Raw genomic sequence first — 18,507 nt, forward strand, 5'->3', positions numbered from 1 at the left:
AGTCCACAAACCTACTCTTCTTTACGTGTAGAATTATGGCTAAACTCACAAAGAAACACCTAGTGGTCAGAAGTTGTAACTACACAATGACAATTGACATAAATCAGAATGCAAAATGGTGACAAAAAAGCACGACCTACAATTTGAATTAAAGGATGTTTTGGAATAGGAAATGCGAAATTCACACAAAATAATTTCCATAGTGCCTTTCACAATCTCAGGCTGTCCCAAAGAGCTTTATAGCCAATTAAATATTTTGGAATTGTAGTCACCATCATAACGAAATGTAGTTTGCACACAGCAAGACCCCACAAGCAGTGATGTGATGACCAGATCAGCATCTTTAGTGATGTTGGTCGAGGGATAAATATTAGCAAGGACACCGGTGAGAACTCTGTTTCTCTTAATTCAGTCACGCCATGGGATCTTAATACATCCACCAAAGAGGCAGACACATGTGCGGTTTCATGTTCCATAAGAAAGACAGCATGTCCAACATTGCAGCTCTCCTGACTGACCTTTTTGCTCCTTCCATTCCATGCCTCGGTTGATGACTCACCACCCCTGACTTGTGAACGAGAATGTTAAAAAGGAAATTAAGACTTGAGCGCACCTGAGGCACTCACAGTGCAGTACTGATGGAGTGTGGCACTGTCAGAGGGTCAGCGCTGAGGGTGTGCCACACTGTCAGAGGGTCAATATCACTGCCTTTGTTACAGGCTCATCTGTTTTAGAGAGGTTGGCTGCCATTGAATGAGATCGCATCTGCCTCATCCCTGAGCTTATAAACTGGCAACCAATCTTAGGCTTGGGGCTAATTCCTGCGGTCATCGTCTCAGTCCAGTGAGCCAGGAAAAGCCAAGGCTGAAGGGGGAAGGAGATCACATGTTGAGCCTTCCAGGAATGCACCCAACCAGAGTTATCAAGCCAACAGTGCAGGCAGTTGCAGAGGGTTGCAGCTGCAAGGATTCAAAAATAGGAACTTGAAGTCATACTGCACCTTTAATCACCTCAGGACGTCCCAAAGTGATTCCCAGAAAATGAGGTCCTATTCGATGAATCGTCACCGGTGAGTGGACAGACCAGAGATTCTGAGACAGGGTGTTGAGCTTGTCTGCACTTGCTGCAACTGTAATATTTCACACTGGTCTGTGTTCCTAGACATAAGAAAAAATACAACATTTAAATAGCCAGCATTGGGCCTGTTTATAAGTGTTTCTCAATGCCTACTGTCAGTCCCATATCATGGAATGATGTGAATTGGCTTGCAGTTCACAGCTGTGTGTTCCAGTTAGACAGCAGCAAGCTTTGTTGAAGGCATCATATGTCCCTGACTCCTCTGCTGCCAGGGGTTATCGTGCTGATAAAGGGAACATTTTGCCCTGGTATTTATTTCCACTTAAGTTTAGTTTGCTCAGCTTACTGCAGCAGACGGGTGGGTACATTCACTCCTATCTCGTGTTGTATGGTGTGAATCATTATCAACTCCTGTGCATGCAGACAGTTTAGATGGAGCTTTACTCTATATCTACCCCCCGTGCTGTACCTGCCCTGGGAGTGTTTGATGGGGACAGTGTAGAGGGAGCTTTACTCTGTATCTAACCCCGTGCTGTACCTGCCCTGGGAGTGTTTGATGGGGACAGTTTAGATGGAGCTTTACTCTGTATCTAACCCTGCGCTGTACCTGTCCTGGGAGTGTTTGATGGGGACAGTGTAGAGGGAGATTTACTCTGTATCTAATCCCGTGCTGTACCTGTCCTGGGAGTGTTTGATGGGGACAGTGTAGAGGGAGCTTTACTCTGTATCTAACCCCATGCTGTACCTGTCCTGGGAGTGTTTGATGGGGACAGTTTAGATGGAGCTTTACTCTGTATCTAACCCTGTGCTGTACCTGTCCTGGGAGTGTTTGATGGGGACAGGGTAGAGGGAGCTTTACTCTGTATCTAATCCCGTGCTGTACCTGTCCTGGGAGTGTTTGATGGGGACAGTGTAGAGGGAGCTTTACTCTGTATCTAACCCCGTGCTGTACCTGTCCTGGGAGTGTTTGATGGAGCAGTATTGAGGGAGATTTATTCTGTATCTAACCCCGTGCTGTACCTGTCCTGGGAGTGTTTGATGGGACAACGTAGGAGAAGCTTTACTCTGTATCTAACAGTTGGCACTGAAGGACCTCAAGTTTACTAGCCACAGCTTTCAGTGTAAATGCTGAAGAGTTGAGGCACACAGTTGCTCGGGAGAGTGGGGTAAAGTTAAAGTTTGAGGGTGAAGTTGATCTTGGTTGGGCTGTTGAACTTTGGCACATTGTGCAGTACTGGCGATGTTGGGAGAGCACATCAATATGACTTTCTGGCCAGTCACTGCTCTAAATCATTCAAAAATATTGACAAATATGAAGCAACGTCTGCAGAGTGTACTAATCTTTCTCAGTGCCCTGTCCAGGAGGTGCTGATTCTCCCTGGGTGCCCAGTTCAGTGGGTGCTGACTCTCCCTTGGGACCCATTAAATCAATAAAAATCTGCAATTTGAAATTTAATGATGGCCATGAAAACATTGTCGATTGTTCTAAAAACTCATCTAGGTCACTAATGTTCATTCGGGAAGGAAATCTACTGTCCTTACCTGATCTGGCCTAGATATGACTCCAGACCCACAGCACTGTAGTTGACTCTTAAACGTCCTCTGAAATGGGCATCCAGTTGTATCAAAACCGCTAGAAGATCAATAAGGAATGAAATCAGGCAGACCACCAGCAGACAGACAACCAGCATTGATCTAGGCACCTGAAACAACAATGGCAAACTCAGCCCTGTCGAGCCTGCAAAGTCCTCCTTATTAACTTGTGCCAAAATTGGGAGAGCTTCCTCACAGACTAGTCAAGCAACAGCCTGACATAGTTATACTCACATAATCATACCTTACAGACAATGTCCCAGACACTACCATCACCATCCCTGACTATGTCCTGTCCCACTGAGAGGACAAACCCAGCAGAGGTGGCGGCACAGTGGTATACAGTCGGGAAGGAGGGAGCCCACAACATCGACTCCAGTCCCCATGTGGCATCAGGTCAAACATGGACAAGGAAACCTTCTGCTGATAACCATGTACCACCCTCCCTCAGCTGATGATTCAGTGCTCCCCAATGTCGAACACCACTTGGAGGAAGCACCAAGGATGGCAAGGGCACAGAATGTACTCTGGGTGGGGGATTTCAATGTCCATCACCAATGGTGGCTCGGTTGCAGCACTACAGACCGAGCTGGGTCTGCAGCAGGTGGTGGAGGAACCAACAAGAAGGAAAAAACATACTTGACCTCATCCTCACCAAACTGCCTACCACAAATGCACCTGTCCATGTCAGTATTGGTAGGAGTTACCACTGCACTGACCTTGTGGAGGCAAAGTCCTGCCTTCACATTGAGGATACCCTCCATTGTGTTGTGTGTCGCTACCACCGTGCTAAGTGGGATAGGTTTCGAACAGATAGAGCAACTCAAACCTGGGCAATCATGAGGTGCTGTGGGCCATCAGCAGCAGCAGAATTGTACTCAACTACAATCTGTAACCTCATGGCCCGGCATATCCCCCACTCTACCATTACCACCCAGCCAGGGGATCAACCCTGATTCATGAAGAGTGCAGGAGAGCATGCCAGGAGCAGCACAAGGCATAACTAAAAATGAGGTGTTAACCTGATGAAGCTACAACTCAGGACTCTTCGTGTGCCGAATAGCTGAAGCAGCGTTTGATACACAGAGTTAAACCAATCCCATAACTAATGAATCAGGTGTAAGATCTGCAGTCCTGCCACATGCACTCGTGGACAATTAAACAACTCACTGAAGGAGGAGGCTCCATAAATATCCCCATCCTCAATGATGGAGGAGCCCAGCACATCAGTGGAAAAGATAAGGCTGAAGCATTTGCAACAATCTTCAGCTATAAGTGCCGACTGGATGGTCAATCTCAGCCTCCTCCGGATGCCAATATTCAGCCAATTCGATTCACTCCTCATGATATCAAGAAACAGCTGAAGGCACTGGATAATGCAAAAGCTGGCCAAGCTGTTCCAGTACAGCTGCAACACTGGAATCTACCCAGCAATGTGGAAAATTGCCCAGTTATGTCCTGTATACACAAAGCAGGACAGATCCAACCCATCCAATTACCGCCTCAATCTACTCTCGATCATCAGTCACGCGATGGAAGGGGTCATCAACAGTGCTATCAAGCGGCACTTGCTTAGCAATAACCTACTCACTGATGCCCAGTTTGGGTTCCGCCAGGGCCACTCAGCTCCTGACCTCATTACAGCCTTGGTTCAAACATGGACAGAAGAACTGAACTCCCGAGGTGAGGTGAGAGTGCCTGCCCTTGACATCAAGGCAGCATTTGACCGAGTGTGGCATCAAGGAGCCCGAGCAAAACTGGAGTCATTGGGAATCAGGGGGATAACATTCCACTGGTTGGATTGATACCTAGCACACAGGAAGATGGATGTAGTTGTTGGAAGTCAATCATCTCAGTTCCAGGGCATGACTGCAAGCATTCCTCAGAGTAGTGTCCTAGGTACAAGCATCTTCAGCTGCTTCACCAATGACTTTCCTTCCATGATAAGGTCAGAAGTGGGGATGTTCGCTGATGATTGCACAATGTTCAGTACTATTCGCGACTCCTCAGATACTGAAGCAGTCCATGTCCAAATGCAGCAAGACCTGGACAATACCCAGGCTTGGACTGACAAGTGGCAAGTATCATTCGTGCCACACAAGTGCCAAGCCATGACCATCTCCAAGATGAGAATCCAACAATAGCCTCTTGACATTCAATGGCACTATTATCGCTGAATCCCCAACTATCAATATCCTCCATGTTACCATTGACCAGAAACTGAACTGGATGAGCCATATAAATATCGTGGCTACAAGAGAAGGTCAGGGGCTGGGAATCCTGTGGCGAGTAACTCACCTCCTGACTCCCCAAAGCCTGTCCACCATCTACAAAGCACAAGTCAGGAGTGTGAATGGAATACTCCTGACTTACCTGGATGAGTGCAGCTCCAATAACACTCAAGAAGCTTGGCACCATCCATAACAAAGTAGCCCAATTGATTGGCACCCCATCCACAAATATTCACTCCCTCCATCACCGACGCACAGTGACAGTAGTGTATACCACCTACAAGGTACACTGCAGGAACTCACCAAGGCTCCTAAGACAGCATCTTCTAAACACCCGACCTCCAACACCTAGAAGGACAAGGGCAGCAGACACATGGTAACAACATCACCTGGAAATTTCCCTCCAAGCCACACTCTGTCCTGACTTGGAATTGTATCATTGTTCCTTCATTGTTGCTGGGTCAAAATCCTGGAACTCCCTCCCAAACAGCACTGTTGGTGCACCTAGACCACACGGGCTGCAGCGGTTCAAGAACCTTCTCAAAGGCAATAAATGCTGGCCTGGCCAACGACGCCCACATCCCATGAATGAATTTTTAATAAGTGCTGAGGGAGTGCCGCACTGTCGGGGGTCAGTACTGAGGGAGTGCTGCACTGCTGGAGGGTCAGTACTGAGGGAGTGCTGCACTGCCGGAGGGTCAGAACTGAGGGAGTGCTGCACTGTCGGGGGTCAGAACTGAGGGAGTGCTGACTGCCAGAGGGTCAGTACTGAGGGAGCGCTGCACTGTCGGAGGGTCAGTACTGAGGGAGCGCTGCAATGTCAGAAGGTCAGTGCTGAGGGAGCACTGCACTGTCATAGGGTCAGTGTTGAAGGAGCGCTGCACTGTCAGAGGGAAAGGCTGAGGGAGCGCTGCACCATTGGAGGGTCAGGGCTGAGGGTGTGCTGCAATGTCAGAGGGTCAGTGCTGAGGGAGCGCCGGACTGTCGGAGGGAAAGGGCTGAAGGAGCATCGCACTGTCGGAAGGTCAGGATTGTGGGAGCGGTGTATTGTCAGAGGTGCAGTCTTTCAGTTGAAATGTTAAACTGAGGCCAGAGATATGCTCTCAGGTGGACAAAATTGGTCCAAAAGCATAGGGAGTTCTCCTTGTGTCCTGATCAACACTTAGCTCTCAATGTGTCAACGCTACTTGATCCTTTGTCTGTGACATCTTTTGATTATCTGCTGCTATCACTGCTTGCTTATCTCCACAATCACCACACCCTCAACTTCTCTCTCCCTCCGCCCCCCCACCTTAAATCAGCTTATATTTCACCTTTCTCCTAACTATGCTTCAGTTCTGCCGAAGGGTCGTGAAGGCTCGAAACGTTAACTGATTTCTTCTCCACCGATGCTGCCAGACCTGCTGAGTTTTTCCAGGTAATTCTGTTTTTGACTTGGGTACTTGTCTGTCGCTGTATAACACTTGAGTAGAGAAAAAGTATGTATGGGTCACTGTGTAATATATGGGTACAGCACTGGTCTGGCATCAGCCTGTTTACATTGGGGTGTTGCAATAAATGTTTAATCAGCTAGTGCTGGCAAGCCGCCCGATTCCATGTCACTCCGACAAACACCTTCCCAGTTATTACTGCGTAACAGTGGTTTCAATGATAACACTGCAGGAATAACTGGACATGGAAAGAACTCAGCTGTTTATAGCTTCATTCAGCTCTCAGCGCATTGCAAAGTGATTCACACTGACGAGTCATATTTAAACAAGACTCACTGCTGTTTTGTCAGAGCTAGCCCAGCCAATTGGCACATAGCCACATCCCACAAGCATGGCAACGAGGTGAATGATTCCATTACCTCAATGTTGATTGAAGGATAAGCATAGACGCTCCAGTGACTTAGTCGCATAATATAGGCCGACACTCTCAGTGTAGTACTTAGTGAGTGCTACACAGTCACAGTGTTTCAGATTAGGCGTTAAACCGAGGCCCTGTCTGCTCTTTCAGGTGAATGTAAAAGATCCCACAGCCACTATTAGAAGTCTGCACTGCTCTGGTCAGTATTTATCCTTCAAACAACATCCCTTGAAGAGATTATTTGGTCATTATAACGCTGCTGTTTCTAAGAGTTTGCTGTATACGCAAACTGGCTGTCATGTTTCCCACATTATAAGTGACTACAATTTTAAGTTAATTCATTGGCTATAAAGTGCTTTTAGATGCCTTCATACAGTAAAATGTGTTGCCAAAAAATCTTTCTTTTTTCTAATATTTGTCCATATTTGCCTTGGCTTGACTCCTGGGCCAGAAAGTGTCAAACTGCCAGCACTGACAATGGTTTTAATGTCCACTCTCCACAGCACAGAAACCACCCTCCTTCCCCGCCCCCGCATCATGTGAGCCTAGGAAATACCATCTTCACAGTACAGGAGAGGCAGCCACTCATCCCATCAAGTCTGCACTATCTTGATACTCATCAACAACTTTATTGGAGAAAGTCGTCCGGAAAAGATTTCAGAGATTAATGGTCAAAAAGAAAATGTGAGCTATTGAAATCTGAGAAGTGACCAAAAGCTTGTTCAAGGAGCTGGGTTCATGTGAGGATCTTGAAGGAGATCAAGAGAGACCTCGAAGTTAAGTGAGGGAATTCTAGGGCATGGTGCTTGATGGCACAGTTTAGCCACTCAGCTTTTTTAAAAAAAAATTCATTCACGGGATGTGGGCTTCACTGGCTGGGCCCAGCATTTATTGCCCATCCCTAGTTGCCCTTGAGAAGGTGGTGAGCTGCCTTCTTGAAGTTTGATGGAATGGGACTGTTTCAAGTTGAAACTGTGAATGCTGTGTTGCTGGTAACAATGCAGAGCTTCCTGAGTTGTTCCCATAACAACATTACCGCATGTCCCAGGCAAATGCCAAGAGGTAAAATCACTAGCTTCACACTTCAATTAAAAAGCTCAGCAGCAATTTGGAAATTGTTCAAAGCAGAAATCTCTTCTTTAAAAAAATTCAATTGCTAGTTTGTCCTTCCCTACCTCCTCTGCATATCTTGACTGCATTCGGCATCTTCACCCAGTAAATATGGTTTAGAGTGATGCATTTATCAAACTGAAGCATGACAGTGTGCAAACAGAACTCTTCACTTTACATATACCCAAATCCATCAAAGACTCCTAGGGCATGTACAGCATGAGGTTAGACACAGAGTAAAGCTCTCTTTACACAGCGAGTGGCAGGACTGTGGGGCACGGTATATGAGTAAAGAAGAGGGTCACAGCTCAACTTTGAGCTTACCATGCAATCACTTAGTGGAAACTGGGAGTTTCAAGTTTAGAATGAAATAAGGCGACTATTAAGGGGAAAGCACATGTCTGCTCTGAACTGGAAGAACGAGCAGTGGAGTGTCAAAGGGTAACCAAGCCAGAATATAGAGAGTGGAGAGGTAGGGAAATGACAGCTGACATTTGTGTTCAACATGAGTCTTATTTACAGAGCTACATGGTGTCCCCTGATGAAAACAGAGCAGATTTACATTTATGCTCCTGACACCCAGCTCCATCTCACCATAATAAAAGGAGAATGAGTTCAATAACTTCATGAACTCTCTGCTATCTTGATCCCTTTTTTAATCCAATTTTTTCTTTCCCCAACCACTGCCGCAGCCAGACTCCCCACACAAGGCCATCTGTCATGTTCTTATGCTTTGCTTTCACAGAGTGCTAACCCTTGTTCTGCTTTTAACACATTCTACTATCTTACTTTTATCCCACTATCAGGACCTTCTTTAGTCTTTAACACTACCATTAACACTCCCTTTGTCTTGTATCAATGACATATTTGTTAAATCTCTCCTGAGCTCCCACCAATCCCTGACCTTGTGTTTTGCTCCATCTTCTTTTAAACAGTATAAAATCCATCCAATAAACTATTTTTTTTTCTTTGCAAATAAAAACTGTTTGTCTCTCCACAGCTGCTGCCAAACCCACTGAGTTCTTCCAGCGTTTTCTGTTTTTGTTCCATCTCACCCTTAATCTCGCTCTACACCTCCTGTCTCTGATTGTTAGGCTGCTTGTCCAACATCCAAATTGAATGAACAAAACCTTCTACCTGATTAAACAGTGGAAGACAGAAACAATTGTCTTTATCCTCAGGACAAACTCTGTTCACTATCCACCAACACCATCTGTCTCCCCGGCAACGGTCTCCGGCTGAATCAAATAGTTTACAGAATCAGCATGGAATATAAAACCAAGATGAGCTTCCGGCTACATTTCTGTGCCAGCAGGAAGGCCGTCTATTTCCACCTACAGAACATCGCCTGACTCCACCCTGGGCTCAGCTCACTGGTTACTGAATCACCATCCCCTTTCTCGCCCCGAGACTTGAATATTGCAACATTCCACTGGCTGGTGTCCCATAAACATCAGTTCATCCAAAACTCTGCTGTATCCTAACTCCCACCAAGTCCTGTTCACTCAGCACCAGTGTCTTCACTGACCAGTATTAGCTCCTGGTTTAGCAATGCCGCCATTTTACAACTTTCATCCTCATTTTCAAATCCCTCCATGGTTTTGTCCTTCTCCCTATTGTTGTAATTTCCTGCAACTCCACAACCTTTCGAGGTCTCTGCGCTCCTCCAATTCTGGCCTCTTGCACATCGCCGATTTTAATCGCTCCACCATTGGTGGCCATGTCTTCAGCTGCCCGGGTCCTAACCTCTGGAACTGACTGCCAAAAACTCTGTACCTCTCTCCTTAAAAGACCAAACGGCTTTCGCCAATGATTTATTCACCTGTCTGAAAATCTCCTCCTCTGAATTGGTATGAATTTTATTATCTGATACCACACTTGTGAAGCACCTTGGGACTCCATGCGAGTCTTCACCAGTACTGTACTCTAGTGTTACACAGTGATAGAACTGAATTTGAGAGGTCTTGAGGCACAGTTGTAGCATCTCTGCCTCTGGGCCAGAAGCTCCAGGTTCAAGCCCCACTTCAGGATTTGATGACCAAATCATTGAATGTTAGTTTGTAAATCCTTCTTTTACACCTGATGGCAGGCAGTAAAAGTAGGGGAGATCCTGCTCAGCAATGCTTCAGAAGTGAACAGCAAACCACTGTATTACTGTGTCAAATATAATCATGGACCAATCCAACAGATGTCCTAGTTGCCAACACCCTCTTATGGCATGGCAACTGAAGGAGGAAGTGACCTGCATCCACAGGCAGTGTATCCCAGTATTACAGTGACAGACCTGTCCCCACCAATACTGTGCCCCTGAGTTATACAGTGACAGACAATCTCTCTTCACAAGACAGTCCTGCCATCCCCGGAACAAACCTGGGTGAACCTTTGTTGCACTCCCTTTACGGCAATAATATCCTTTCTGAGATAAGGGGACCAAAGCTGCACACACTACTCCAGGTGCGGTCTAACCAAGCTTCTATACAATTGAAGCAAGACTTCACTACTCCTGTACTCAGATCCTCTTGCGGTAAAGGCTAACATTCCACTAGCCTTCCTAATTGCCTGTTGCACCTGCATGTTAGCTTTCAGTGACTTATGGACAAGGACACCCAGGTCCCTTTGTACATCTACACTTTCTAATCTCTTGCCATTTAGGAAATACTCTGCACATCTGTTCCTTTTACCAAAGTGGATAACCTCACATTTTTCCACATTATAACCCATCAGCCATGCTCTTGCCCACTCACTAAGTCTGTCCAAATCCTCCTGTAGCTGCTTTACATCTTCCTCATAACACACATTCCCACCTAGCTTTGGAACATCCGTGAACTTGGAAATGTTACATTTGGTCCCCACATCTAAATCATTGATGTATATCGTGAACCATGCAAGTTTGATGCCGAAATAGGGCACATCAAAGCATTGCGTATGATAATGGCTATCCTGATCAGATCATTTCATGCTGTAGATCGTGCAGACTCATGAATGGGCATAAGGTTGTCACTTCTGGCCTTGAAAAGTGCCCAGTCTACCTCAGGTTACTCTGGAGGGGCATGGTAGGTTTCTCAAAAATTTGAGCAACAGGTGGAGCTCGCCGTTTCACGCTGCTGCTGTGCAGTAGCAACACGAGTGGTATTTGCCACGAACAGGATGCTGCTGTCAAGCCAAAAAGACATTCTGCCTGCCACACAAATGAGTAATGTGGAATATGAATTCTGGTGCCAGTGTAGTTAGGTATTTACGCTGTACATCCCAAAGGCTGACGGGTCGTATCAAACAGCGTAACCCAGCTGCTGTTCCCAACGGGCGGGGTACAGACCGTACCCAAGCCCACGCTTGCAAAACTCAAAACACAGTGCCCAACATTAGATGTGATTCCACGATTGGACATCATTTGCTAGATAATCCTCAGTGTGCTATGAATTACGCTGACAACCAGCTTAAGATTGTCAGTCAGCTCGCAGTCTGGCACAATTGTGTCTACTTGAGGCTACGTATATTAATACACAGGGCCCTGTTCTTTGCAGACAGAAAGAACATGTACACATTGTTTTGCTGAAACAGGCACAAAATAAGTGATAGTCATTTACTTCAGACTGCCTCAGCGTACCCCATCACATGAGCACTTCACTCCCTTCTCTGACATCGCAGATTATTACAGTTAACTCTTTATGGGGCTTAGTTGAACGTATTCCATTCTACTACAGAGACAGGTGCAGAGTATTCATTTGTTATCTCAGCCACGCCCAATGCCTCCATGCGTAAATCTCCTATTTGGCCCCACTCCTCCTTTTACCACCCTTTTCCCATTTATATGCCGAAAGGAGACTTTTGGATTCCCTGTTATGTTAGCTGCCAGTCTCTTTTCATACTCTTTCCTTGCTTTTATTTGCTTTTTCACTTCCCCTCTGCACCTTCCATGTTCAGACTGGTTATCATTTCTATTATCCACCTAACATCTGTCATAAGCACACTTTTTCTATCTCCTTTGTCCTTCAGGGGGCTCTGGATTTGTTTGCCCGACCTTTCCCCTATGTGAGAAGGTACCTTGACTGTGCCTGAACACTCTCTTCTTCAAAGGCAGCTCATTGATCAGTTGTAGTTTTGCCTGTCAATCTTTGATTCTAGTTTCGCTGGGTCAGGTCCATTCTTACTCCATTGAAGTTTGTTTTCTAACATAAGAACTTAATAACTAGGAGTAGGCAACTCAGCCCCTCGAGCCTGCCCCACCATTCATTACGATCATGACTGATCACACTTCGGCCTCGACTCCAATTTCCCGCCCTCTCCCCATAACCTTCCAACCCGTTACTAATTAAAAATCTGTCTATCTCCTCCTTAAATTTATTCAACGTCCCAGCATCCACTGCACTCTGAGGTAGTGAATTCCACAGATTCACGACCCTTTGAGAAAAGTAATTCCTCCTCATCTCTGATTTAAATCTACCGCCCCTTAGCCTAAAACTATGGCCTCTCATTTTAGAATGCCCCAGAAGGGGGAACATCCGCTCCACGTCTACTTTGTCTATCCCCTTTAGCATCTTATACATCTCAATTAGATCTCCTCTCATCCTTCTAAACTTTAGCGAGTATAGGCCTAAACTGCTCAACCTCTCCTCATAAGACAAGCCCCGCATCTCTGGAATCAATCTAGTGAACCTCCTCTGAACCGCCTCCAATGCAACTACATCCTTCCTCAAGTAAGGGGACCAAAACTGTGCACAGTACTCCAGGTGCGGTCTCACCAATGCCTTGACCAGTTGCAACAACACTTCCCTATTTTTATACTCTATTCCTTTAGCAATAAATGCCAAAATTCCATTTGCCTTCCTTATTACCTGCTGTACCTGCATACTAGCTTTCAGCGATTCATGCACAAGGACACCCAGATCCCTCTGCACTGAAGCATTCTAAAGTTTCTCTCCATTTAAATAATAAGTTGTCTTTTTATTCTTCCGACCAAAATGGATAACCTCATACTTATCCACGTTAAACTCCATCTGCCAAATTTTGGCCCATTCACCTAACCTGTTCATATCCATTTGTAAATTTAACAGTTAATCATTCTTACTCTGGATTGTTTCTTGACCTTTTCCTGAACCAACCTAAACCTTATGATGCCATGATCACGGACCCCTAAATGTTCCCCTCCTGACACTTGGTCCACCTCATTCTCAAGAGCCAGGTCTAGCAATGCCTTTCTCTTTGGACTGGAAACATACTGAAGAAAAATTTCCTCAACACAGTCTATGAACGTTTGCCTCTCTTTGCCCTTTATATTATAACTATCCCAGTCTATATTTGGAAAACATATGTCCTGCATTATAACTACTCTATAATTCTTGCATCTCTCTATAATTTCCTTGCAAATTTGGTCCCGTATATCTTTCCCACTAGTTGGCGCCAATAGACTACACCAAGTAATGTAATTACACATTTTAGATTCCTTAACTCGAGCCAAATAGATCTTTGATCCTCCCGGGATATCCTCTCTCTCCAGCACTGCGATAGTCTCCTTAATCAATATTGCCACACCTGCCCATTACCTATCTTTCCTCAACATCTTGTATCCAGGAATATTTAATACTCAGTCCTGCCCTTTGAGCCAAGTCTCTGGTACAGCCACATCATCACATTTATACATAGCAATCTGTGCCTGAAACTCACCAATCTTACTAAATGCATTCTGCACATTCATGCACAAGAACCCTGATTTACACTTTGTTATATTCCACTTTACTCAAAACCTACCTTGCAACTCACTATTTTCTCCTCTAGCGTTATCTATCTCTCCCAGTATTCTGTGCACCTTTGTAGTCTTCTCTGATACTACCTCCAGATTCCCACATCCCTGCCAAGTTAGTGTAAATCCTCCAGAACAGCAGCAGAAAATCACCCCAAGAACAATTAACTAACTACTTAGCAAATTGCTGTCTTAATGCAGAAAACATGGCAGGCAACTTTACACAGCAAGGCCCCACAAACATGAATCAGATAAATGACCAGATAATCTATTCAGTGATGTTGGTTGAGGGATGAATGTTGACCATGAAACTGGGGAGAAAGCACAAGCTCTTTGAAGTAGTTTTGTAATATTATTACAACCATCTGAGAAGACAGATGAGCTTCACCCTCTGACAGTGCAGCACTCCCTCATTACTGACCCTCCGACTGTGTGGCGCTGCCTCAGTACAGATCCTTTGACACCTTGCTGCTCCATTAGTACTGACCCCCCCCGACAGTGCAGCACTCCCTCAGTACTGACCTCCGTTAGTGCAGCACTCCTTCAACACTGACCCTCTGACAGTGCAGCAATCTCTCAGTACTAACCCTCTGACAGTGCAGCACTCCCTCAGTACTGACCCTCTGACAGTGCAGCACTCCCTCAGTACTGACCCTCTGACAGTGCAGCGCACTCTCAGTACTGACCCTCTGATTGCACAGCACTCTGTTAGTCGCACATTGGGTGGATTAGACTTGATTTTGTGCTCAGGTCCCTGAAGATGGTCTTGAAGAGCGTGGTCTACTGAGGCATGGCTGATATGTGTTGAGCTGCTCGGCATTGGGCGGTATGTGAGTGGGGAAAAGACTGCCCAGGGTCCACCAGGATCACAGCCACTGTAGAAAGGCAGTGATTAGCTTCACAGTAAGATGTTGTCAGAGGCTTGGGAATTGGGAAGCAAGCCTTCAGATAATAACAGGCCAGAGAATGACTGCAAACAATAACCTTCAGTAACCTTGAAGAAAGAACAAAATGCTTCATCCATGGCCAGGACTGGCATCAAAACACAAATCTAACTCCAACAACATTCTGTGCAGCCAACAGCACAGGTTAGATACAGAACAAAGCTCCCTCTACACTGTCCCCATCAAACACTCCCAGGGCAGGTACTGTATACATTAGATACAGAGTAAAGCTCCCTCTACACTGTCCCATCAAATGCTCCCAGGGCAGTTACAGTAGGATTTAAATACAGAATATCTCCAAAGCATCACAGTACTTAGCAGCAGGAGTTGGCCATTTGGCCCTTCGAGCCTGTTCCACCATTCATTAAGATCATGGCTGACCCGATTGTGATGTCAACTCCACTTCTTGTCTGACTCCCATAAACCTGGACTCCGTCGTCTATCAGAAATCTGTCTAACTCCATCTTGAATAAATTCAATGACGCATTCTCCACTACTTTCTGGGGAAGAGAGTTCCACAGATTAACAAGTCTCTGAGAAAACAAATTTCTTCTCATCTGTTTTAAAGGGAAACCTCATTCTTAAACTGTGTCCCCTCGTTCTAGTTTGCCCCATAAGTGGAAACATCTTCCCAGTATCCACCCTATCAAATCACCTCAGGATCTTTTAGGTTTCAATAAGATCACCCCTTATTCTCCAATGGGTATAGGCCCAACCTGTTCAACCTTGCTACATAAGATAAGCCCTTCATCCTAGGAATGGGATGTGTGAACCTTCTCTGTCCTGTTTCTGATGCAATTATATATATTTTTTTCAAATAAGGAGACTAAAACTACACACATTAATCCAGGTGTGGTCTCACCAATGCCCTGTACAGCTGTAGTGAAACTTCCCTACTTTTAAATTCCATTTCCCTTGCAATAAATGCCAACGTTTCATTTGCCTTCCCAATCACCTAACTTCTTGCGATTCATAGACCAAGACACAGACCCCTCTGTGACACTGAATTCTGCAATCTCTCTCCATTTAAACAGCATACTGCTTTTCCATTCATCCGGTCAAAGTGGACACGTTCACATTTTCCCACATTCCAAGTTCACCCTCCGATCAAGGCTTTTTGCTGCTCTAATAAATACTGGAAGCGGCAATTTACCATTCCGCGTTTTCAGGGTAACGACTGAAGCGAAATCACGGAAAGGTGCAGAGCGATGAAGTACTGCTGGCCAAGCGTGGGTCTCTCTCAGTCTTCATCCTCCCCTTAATCTCGCTGACCTCTTTTTTTTGTCTTCCTTTCTTGCTCTCACTCTCCCCCTTTCTTTCATTCAATCCCCCTTTTCCGCTCTCATCATTTGCCACTCTCCTCCAGTCTGGTTTTCTCCCTCTCTGTCTGTCTCTGTGTCTACCTGGCCGGCACTGTCAGAGCTGAGGATAAGGGCCTTCCTGACGGCAGCGCTCTCTCTCTCTCTCTCTGTCTGTCTCAGCCACTGAAGCCCCACGGGCTGAGCAGCGGGCCGGGAGGGACAACCTGCTGAAAGGGGGTAGCTGACCTTGCGTGGATCCGGATGGAGTCGGTCTTTTGCTCCGGTTCCCGCTCCGAGGTTTCCCCGGTTGCGCCGATACAATGTGTCAATTTCAGAGACTATCATTTGTGCCGCATCATCCGACCAATCGCAGGCCGCCTGGTCGTACCCGCCCCCTTAAAGGGACACTCACACCTTAGTTCAGGACATCAGCACGAACCCCAAACTCGAGGCCAATCAGTTCAAACTCTTTCGAGTTATCAATAGTCACAGATCGCAACTCTTTCGAGTACAATCACAGTTCTTGGTTTTCCGGGAGTGGGACATGAACCCACAACCCTCTGATTCAACCGAACACCACTGAAACTCCCGACAAATACTTGCACATTAAATACTGAGTCACCCCAGGGTCTGCTGGGCAGATGTAGTGCCCAGACAGGATGCCACACCTGGGCACAGGAACAGGAGCAGACCATTCAGCAATTTGCATTTATATAGCGCCTTCAAAACGTCCCAAGGTTCTTCACAGGAGCATTATCAAACAAAATGTAACACCGAGTCTCATAAGTAGATATCAGGACTGGTAGAAGGGAATGGGACAGGTAGAGCTGGATAGAGGGTCAGTGATAGGTGGAGGCCAAGAAGAGACTGCCAAAGATGTCATAGACAAAAGGACAAAGGGGTGTTGACGGTGGTGATATTATCTAAAAGATCTGCTAATGGGGACATTAAGGGAAGCAAGCTAGTGGCAGATGGCCCTAGTGGGGGTGGGGTGGGGGGAAGGGATCTAAATGGGCTAAAAGGTGGAGATGAAACAATGGATTGAAATAAATTTAAAAACAGGAGGTAAAAGAAAAAAAAAGTGTAAAAAAAATATAATTTATTGGAAAAAGGGGTATTGGAAAGGGGGTGGGGATGGAGGAGAGAGTTCATGATCTGAAATTGTTGAAATCAATATTCAGTCCAGAAGACTGTAAAGTGCCTAGTCGGAAGATGAGGTGCTGTTCCTCCAGTTTGTGTTGAGCTTCACTGGAACAATGCAGCAGGCCAAGGATGGACATGTGGGCACGAGAGCAGGGTGGTGTGTTGAAATTGCAAGCGACAGGGAGGTCTGGGTTATGCTTGCGGACAGACCGAGGGTGTTCCGCAAAGTGGTCACCCAGTTTTTTTTACACTATTTTTTTCTCTTCCCTCCTATTTTTAAATTTATTTCGATCTATTGTTTCATCTCCACCTTTTAGCCCATTTAGATCCCTTCCTCCCACCCCACCCGCACGAGGACCATCTGCCACTAGCTTGCTTCCCTTAATGTTCCCTTTAGCACATCTTTTAGATAATATCACCACCGTCAACACCCCTTTGTCCTTTTGTCTATGACATCTTTGGCAGTCTCTTCTTGGCCTCCACCTATCACTGGCCCTCTATCGAGCTCTCCTGTCCCAACCCCTTCTACCAGCATATATTTCATCTCATTTCTATACGTCTTAGTTCTGATGAAGGGTCATATGGACTCAAAACGTCAACTGCATCCCTCTCCGCAGATGCTGTTAGACCTGCTGAGTTTTTCCAGGTATTTTTGTTTTTGTTCTAGATTTCCAGCATCCGCAGTATTTTGCTTTCATCCAGATATCAGGACTGATGATCAAAAGCTTGATTGAAGAGGGAAGTTTCAAGGAAGAGAGAGGGGTAGAGGTGTTTAGGGAGGGATTCTAGAGCTTAGGGCCCAGGAAGTTGAACGCAGGGGCCACCAATGGTGCAATGATCAAAATCAGAGGATGCCCAAAAAGCCAGATTGGAAAAGTGATTTTGCAGAGATTTTGAGGATTGCAGGACTGGAAGAGTTTCCAGAGCAAGGGAAGGGGCCAGGCCATGAGAGGATTTGAGCATGAGGATGGGAATTCTGAAGTCAAGGCATTGCTGGACAGGGAGCCAGGGGTAGATTAGAGACAGCCAGGTCAAAGAGACTGCAGTCAACAAACTGTTTAATAATCAGCTGCTGTCAATTTATGTCCCCAACCAAACTCAATATCACTGTTGGAAAGGAGTCATCTCGAAAGTGACAAGACATTTCAAGTCACATGAAAAAGAAACTGGTGTGTGGCATTTCTTAATTATGTGTCAACTCATAGGGATTGTAGAATTTCCCTGACAATTATTCAAATCAATAACTGTCTTGGAGAGTATGAGCAGAGATTATTTAACCTGGCAGAATTTTGAGACAGGTTGGATGAATTTAACTGATGCAATGAGTTAGTCTCCGGATAAAGTATACTGAGAAATAAAAAAAACTATCTACAAAATCATAAATTAAAAACAGAAAACACTGAAAAAAAACTCAGCAGGTTAGGCAGCATCTGCGCCGACAGAAACGAGAGTTAGCATTTCAGGTCTGTGACTTTGCATCAGAACCAGGGATAAGTTAAAATGGTCATAAATTTTGAACA

General features: G+C 45.6%; 1 protein-coding gene across 7 annotated transcripts in view; it reads right to left on the minus strand.

Moving 5' to 3' along the window:
* Window positions 1-16,132, minus strand: part of slc39a14 (solute carrier family 39 member 14) — a 46,713-nt gene extending 30,581 nt beyond the window's left edge. For 2 of the 7 annotated variants that reach the window (XM_078565379.1, XM_078565385.1), the window contains exons 1-3: window positions 16,091-16,131; window positions 2,620-2,780; window positions 1,001-1,157 (exon numbers count right to left, since the gene is read on the minus strand). The gene's annotated coding sequence lies outside the window, so the exon portion shown is untranslated. Of the gene's footprint in view, window positions 1-1,000; window positions 1,158-2,619; window positions 2,781-14,285; window positions 14,576-15,696; window positions 15,824-16,090 lie in introns of those variants that run through there. The other 5 variants (XM_078565382.1, XM_078565380.1, XM_078565381.1 and 2 more) reach the window with 5 other exon arrangements.
* Window positions 16,133-18,507: the final 2,375 nt, after the last annotated feature.

This window comes from Cetorhinus maximus, chromosome 20, assembly GCF_964194155.1.
Source record: "Cetorhinus maximus chromosome 20, sCetMax3.hap1.1, whole genome shotgun sequence".
In the NCBI taxonomy this organism is placed as follows: domain Eukaryota; kingdom Metazoa; phylum Chordata; class Chondrichthyes; order Lamniformes; family Cetorhinidae; genus Cetorhinus; species Cetorhinus maximus.